The 6,471-nt window shown below is 41.7% G+C and overlaps 1 long non-coding RNA gene across 1 annotated transcript; it reads left to right on the top strand.

Annotated features, from left to right (window-relative positions):
* Positions 1-2,619: 2,619 nt before the first annotated feature.
* Positions 2,620-4,926, top strand: LOC125944472 (uncharacterized). The gene is made up of 3 exons (XR_007466222.1): positions 2,620-2,678; positions 4,495-4,627; positions 4,887-4,926. It is a non-coding gene; the product is annotated as an uncharacterized LOC125944472 (long non-coding RNA).
* Positions 4,927-6,471: the final 1,545 nt, after the last annotated feature.

The following is a 6,471-nucleotide window of genomic DNA, read 5'->3' as shown; positions in this document are numbered from 1 at the left end:
TTGCTTTGTCTAAAGGTAGAGCAACTTCATAGTGGTGGTCCGATATGTTTAATATGACCGTCTTACAGCAAAACACTGCGAGACAAAGTTAACATCACACTTTACTGTGCCAGAAGTATCCTCATTGAGCATTTACCTGTTCTTGTGAGTCATTATGTGCATTTTCATTGGCCACACTGCAATCCAAGGTGTCGCACATAATGAATTGTCAGGCAGAGGTCATAAGCCACAGCTAAACAGCTTCATTTGCCTACTTGTTTGGAGCACTTGAGCTTTACCCTATAAGTGCACAGATGCTGGCCATTAGCGTGCAGCATGTGCTATAGTGCAATATTTGAATGTACCATATTTTTCAGCACTATAGTCTGCACCCGGTGTAGAGTCCACAGGGGCGAATGAGGGTCTAAATTAATGTGTTCTAGATAGTCCGCACCTGCTGTATAGTTTGTAGAAATGAGAGACGCAGAGGTTTTATAGTCGACCATTGAAATTCTGGGTAGTAGTCAATAAGTAATCAAAGCAGGGAGTCTGAAAACCCACCAAATCACTCTCATCGGGGCTGTCAGAACAAAACGTCAAGCATGCCAAGTTTGATGTGCGCCTCGTCAATGTTTTCATTGCTCTCAGAATGAGTCTTCGTCGCCTTCAGTTTTCAGTATGATTTTCATGAAACCTTTGAAAATAACTTCAAATGGGGCAGCATGCTATAAATCAGTGGCCCACGTGCACGCTTCCGCACAAGATTCTGTATGCATTCACCTACTTTTTGTGAATCTATGCGGGCCCTTGCATCCAGGCCTAAAAGTTCATTTGAACACAGCCCTTGAAAGTTCACTGTGATATCCAGAGGCTGAAGGTGTTCAGTCATGCCTTCTGGAATGATAGCAGTTGCAGTAGCTGTCTAAGCTTTCCCCTCAATGTCTACAACATGTGCATGCATGGAGTTCATTATCAAAAGATACTTTGGCAAGTGTCCTGCACTCCTGTGCCTCTGGCCATTTCGGTTTTAGTGCAGGTGAAATTCATATGTGCAGTGTGTATTGGGTTTCTTCAAGCATGCTTCCAACCTTAAAAAATAAAATCGTGTAGTCCGCACTCCGCAACATTTAAACTTTTATACTTGCATAGTCCGCAGACTATAGTCTAGAAAATACGGTAAGCTGGCAGTTTTGCTGGTGTGGCAGAATCGTGCTATGTCAACAAATCTTGGAGGTATTAGCAGACTTAAGAGCACAGAACAGTCAGTCTAAAACATCTTTTGTCATCTCACACTGACTTTACAGTGTGCTAGCCCTATTGAAAAGCAGCACCCTGCATACAGTTCCTAAATCATGGACGACGCGGCCGCTGAAATGCGGCTGTATTTTCTGTGCGAAGTACTACTGCGCTGGCTACCGCATTAAAAGTGATCAAGTACAATGGGCGCATAGCATCATTGCATGCAAGAAGTTTACGTGTTACGCTGCTACAGCAATTTCACCACACTGGTTGTTGAACATTGTTGATGTCGCATAAAATGTGCATTGGTTATGCAGAGCACAGCTTTTCTGCAAAGCGAAGGCCACCCTTAGCCATGACGTGCAAGTCTTCCTGGTGACCCTCAGTATATGGTGCAGAATGTACTGCTGACCACATGTTTTGGCGCTGTTAGCTGTGTTTTCTAGGATTAGTTTCCTCCGATTCTATTCTCAGCCATTGTGCCATGTGGCTGATGGTGTAGCAGTGTATGAGCCATGACAGCTCAGAAAGTAGAGATAAGAGAAAAAAAGGGATGTAGAGAGAGGCAGGCAGCCTAATTAGTAGTTCTGGTTACCTACTTTCCACAGGGGCTATGCATAGTGGAAGGGTTAAAGGGTATAAGATTCCTACAATATATTTACTTAGACCTGAGATGTACACTCATACGTTTGATTCGAGGGGTGTAAAATGCTTGTATGTGCTTCAGAAATATTAACGTGCTAATATCCTAGATGTAGGATAATTTTTTGCTGCCACATTAGCCAATGTGGCAGCAAAAAAAAAAACAATCTTTACTCACCCAAGTTTAACATTTGTCAGTGCAAACTAGACCAAAATGAAAATGTGACTAAGCCTAACTTCGGACATATTTCTGCACGAAAAATTGCTAGCAAACATTTTTTGGCTGCGCACCCCTGATGGAATCTTAACTTGTGTAAGAACAGTGTTTGCCTTGATTTAGCACATTTATCATCAGAGTTCAGTTTCATGTGAACTATGTTTTGTTTCCCTCCCAGTGTTTTTTTAGCATGCAGTATATTGCGATTCATATGCTTTATAATGCATTACTGTCATTAGCTGGTGTACTATTCCAGATTCATATCTTCCATGCAACTTTACTTTTTTTAATGATAAAAGTATGGAAGTTGTCCTATTGTTGTGTGGAATGCGTTGGTGTAAATGCTGGAAATAAAATTTTGTTGTTTCTTAGCTCTTGCCCAAGTGTTCTGTGAGACATTATACACTAACAGTAGATGCCCGAGTCCATGAATCCTTTAAGTTCAAGTTTTTCACCAAATACTGCAGGAAGTGAACAGCAATGCCTCTTATAAAACTGTGGAATGGTGACCACAATCAAACAGATGGCTCAGGCTAGCTCATTAGAAGAGGTGCTGGCCCAGGCGAAAGAAAAGGGCATCTGCAATTCAGCAAATGCAAAGGTAATGTACAAATGTTATTTCACTAAGCGGAAACTTCCTTTGAGCTAGTTTGTCATTCATCTCAAAGGAGAAAAAGCAGCGCAAAACGACGAAGCGGGAACACAGAGTAACAGGACTTGCCAGCTGAAGGTTATTCGTGGGAAGCAAATTATTTTCCGTGAATAACTTTCAACTGGTACTTGGCGTACACCATACTACCATGTTCCTTATATCAGTGTTCCTTTCCATTAATCATGTCTGATTGCAAGAAGGCTCTTGCTAGCTGTCTTGGAGGAAGATGGGCTTCTCATGTCTATAGAATTGTTTTAGTTTTGTGAAGTTGGCCGCAGTGCTGTGGAGGGATCGTGAATTCACCGGCGTCTGAAAAATTGGTCGGTGACTCACTCCATGTTGTTCTTTTTTCTGTTTCCTTCCCTTGGAAACCATTCTGTAACTGTGATGTCCACTGGTTATCTGCCTACGCATACATGGCCAGCCTGGCATTTTTTTCTTCTTTATGTCAATTAGAATATCGGCTATACCCGTTTGCTCTCTGATCCACACCGATCTCTTCCTGTCTCTTAACGATAGGCCTAACATTTTTCGTTCCATCGCTCTTTGTGCGGTCCTGAACTTGTTATCGAGCTTAACCTCCAAATTTCAGCTCCACATGTTATTGCTGGTAAAAATGCAGTGATTGTGCACTTTTCAGCGACACTGGTAAGCGCCCGGTCATGATTTGATAATGCTTGCCATATGTCCTGTAGCCCATTTTTATTCTATAAGTTTCCTTCTCCTGATCAGGGTCCTCTGTGAGCAAGTAAACAACATAAGTGTACTCCTGCAGATTCTAAAGGCTGAGGCTACAGATAGGATGAAGCTGGTAGCTGATTGGTTGTTACCAATAATCTATTCTTGTATGCTTAAATACATCTATCACATGGGAGAGATAGTACCTCCTTGCTTGACTCCTTTCTTGATAGCTATTTTTCTACTTGTGTAAAATTTATTTATAGTGTCCCTCTCATTTTGTCTTCGTTGAATGCTTTATTAGGTGCAGCTGAAACTATTGTGATATCGTTATCACTGAGGTACAGAGTTGAAAACATAATAGTCGAGCTTTTTTATTTTTCACTTTGGAAATTTTCAACAATTTTAGGGAATAAAGCGACAGCCTAAATAATGTTTCCCACCGTCAGTATATTTCACCATTTTTTAATGCAGGAAACAATATAATTTGGCGCAGTGGATGCTGAGGAAAATTATTCCTCATTACCGTGTATATTTAGATGAGAGATCATGGGCTAAAGCTTCTTTTTGATGGCCGTGCGTTTTTGTAAAGTAGCCACGAAGAACACATTGTGAATATAATTCAGGAAAACCTTGAGTTGTGCCAGTCCATTTCACAAAACGTATTCTAACATGTAGTGCCCCACAGAAACCACTTGAGAATGTAACGTTAATTTTCAGTGAAGCGCTAATCAATCAAAGATGTTCAATTGTAACATTTATGGGCTTCATCCTATTCAAACGTCTCTTGCAAAATCTGATCTTAATATATCCCTGCACAACCAAATAAAAATCCCCTCTATTGCTGTAGTAGTGTCAGTGCAGCGGCGAACAATCGATTCCTGCTCCAGACATTGGATCAGTGTTCTACGCCCCTGCGTCTGCTGTGATGGGGGAGAGTGAAAATGGGGACAGAATAGGCCCTAACAATGCTAGCGTTCCAGCATGGCCATGGCCTTGCCAAAACCTGAATATTTGACTTTGTAGAAGTATAAATGCGTTTATCAAACAGTTCTATCATTTTCCCTTTACATCATTTTTGGCCCAGGTATTCCTCAGGGACTGGACAGAGCTTGAGGAGGAAATCTTCTCAGAACTTCTGAGTGAGCTTCCTCTTAATGAGAGGGTGTTTGTGGTAGCGGAAATTATTCCTGCAGCCCCTCCTGGTCCTTTCCTGTCAGGTGGCTTACTCTTTTTACTTGTCATCCTTTCTAGCTTTTACACTACCACTTACACTCAGTACAGTCTGTGTAAGTGAACTTGGCTTTGTAAATTATTATAGTATTTAGTCCTTTATTATAGTATTTAGTCCTTTATTTAGTCCTTTATTCTGAATATAAATATCTGCTTTCATATAATAAACTACATGTTCAGTACATTTGCCATGATTCAACTTTTCATCTGGAGCTTGTTTTTGTCTGCTTTCCTTTTATCCATTAGGCATATCCGAGCTTGAAGCCCCCGCTAAAGCCAGCAGCACATACGTTGTAAGCCAGCCTACAATAGATACTGGCTGCTTCCCAAATAGTTTGCAAGAGGCCCCTAAAAATCAAGCGCCCCTCCTTCCAAGGAAGAGAAGGGAGCTGGTGAGGCGGGTGGCCGACCAGTTATTACTTAAACAATCCAGACCCAGGAGAGAGGAGATACGCAGCGCAGCTGCACAAGTTGTTGCTGCGTACCCTCTCTCTCTTGAGGACCGGAAGTTGGATGGCGGGCTGCTGGGACGGGGTTACGACTCCTTGTTCCAGCAGCTCGAAAATAGGGTGGAAAACCTAAATTGGGGCAAACGTTCCACTTCACCGGCAGGACCATCAAGCCTCGGGGCAAGAAGGTGGGCTTATGGCTGCGCCAACTGGCAGCCAGTCCGCAGGTTTGAGCCCCCTAGTGACACCGCAGAAAAAATTGAATTCTTGAAACATGAAGGACACAAACACGCAACAGAAAATAATACAGCACTCGCAACACAATACATGGAAGACCTATACACCGAACAGAGGACATTTATAAACAGAGAACCTTTTCCACATACATTGACAGTGAAGGAGGAGTGGCCACTCCTGTTTGTAAGGCCATTTTTCTATGGCCATGCTGACAAGCTTCTCGGGAAGAATGTGAAGGTATGACGTTATTTCAGTTGTTTGCGTGGGTGTGTTTGTAAGGTTAAAAGAAAAGGTTCTACGCAGGATCATGCATGTTTCTTGAACTACGGAATGTTCCTCTTAAGTGTTTAAGTGAAATTTATGGAAACGCGAAATGACCAATATCTCAAAAAACCATTTGAATTTCTCGAGCGAGTAGTACAGAAATTAGCTGCCAAATGTCAACTTTCGTAAGCTAGGTTCCTAGTTGGAAAGCTAATCACATTTAAATAGAGTAGATAAATATTCACAGATGCCATGATGCCAGTAGTCACCGCCCATTTGTTACTGTACTAAGCTCAAGGCAACCTTGAGAGCAATGCCAAGGTGAACATCACTGAATTTTTCCAGAGAATAACTGGAAGAGTTGGGCAGTGGGTTTTCTCACTTTGCTTGTTCCTCTTGAGTACATTTGGCATTGTACAAAAACTACCTGCTGCTAATGATAGTCCAATTTGCGAAATCGTTCTGTGATACTCTCACACCTGCATAATGTTTTCAAACAGTAGACCTAGTTGTAGCATAGTCATTTATCTGATAATTGTTTGTTTAATTTGAACATCTTGACAGGCCATATTTCAACAAGAAATGTTGATTTGTGGACCACAAATGATGCACCTTATGGAATTGACTCCAAGGAAGGAGACGATGCGTGTGGTTGTCCACGTACACGATGAAGAAAACGAAAATGACAAAGCAGTTCAGGTGGCTCTGCTTCCCCTTCTGTGTGCCCACTTCAAAGACCACGAAAAGTGCCTTTTCCAAGTCTTTGAGGTAGGTTGTATTTTTGTGCATTGTATTTCTAAAAAAATAGGATGCGATTTTCATTATTTGAGAATATTTTTTGCTGTTCAGAAGTGTGAAAATGAATGTTTCTGTTCTGAGTT

This window comes from Dermacentor silvarum, chromosome 3 (assembly GCF_013339745.2).
Source record: "Dermacentor silvarum isolate Dsil-2018 chromosome 3, BIME_Dsil_1.4, whole genome shotgun sequence".
Taxonomy (NCBI): Eukaryota; Metazoa; Arthropoda; class Arachnida; order Ixodida; family Ixodidae; genus Dermacentor; species Dermacentor silvarum.
Note: the sequence above shows the minus strand (reverse complement) of the source record. Positions and strands in the feature narration are given on the sequence as shown.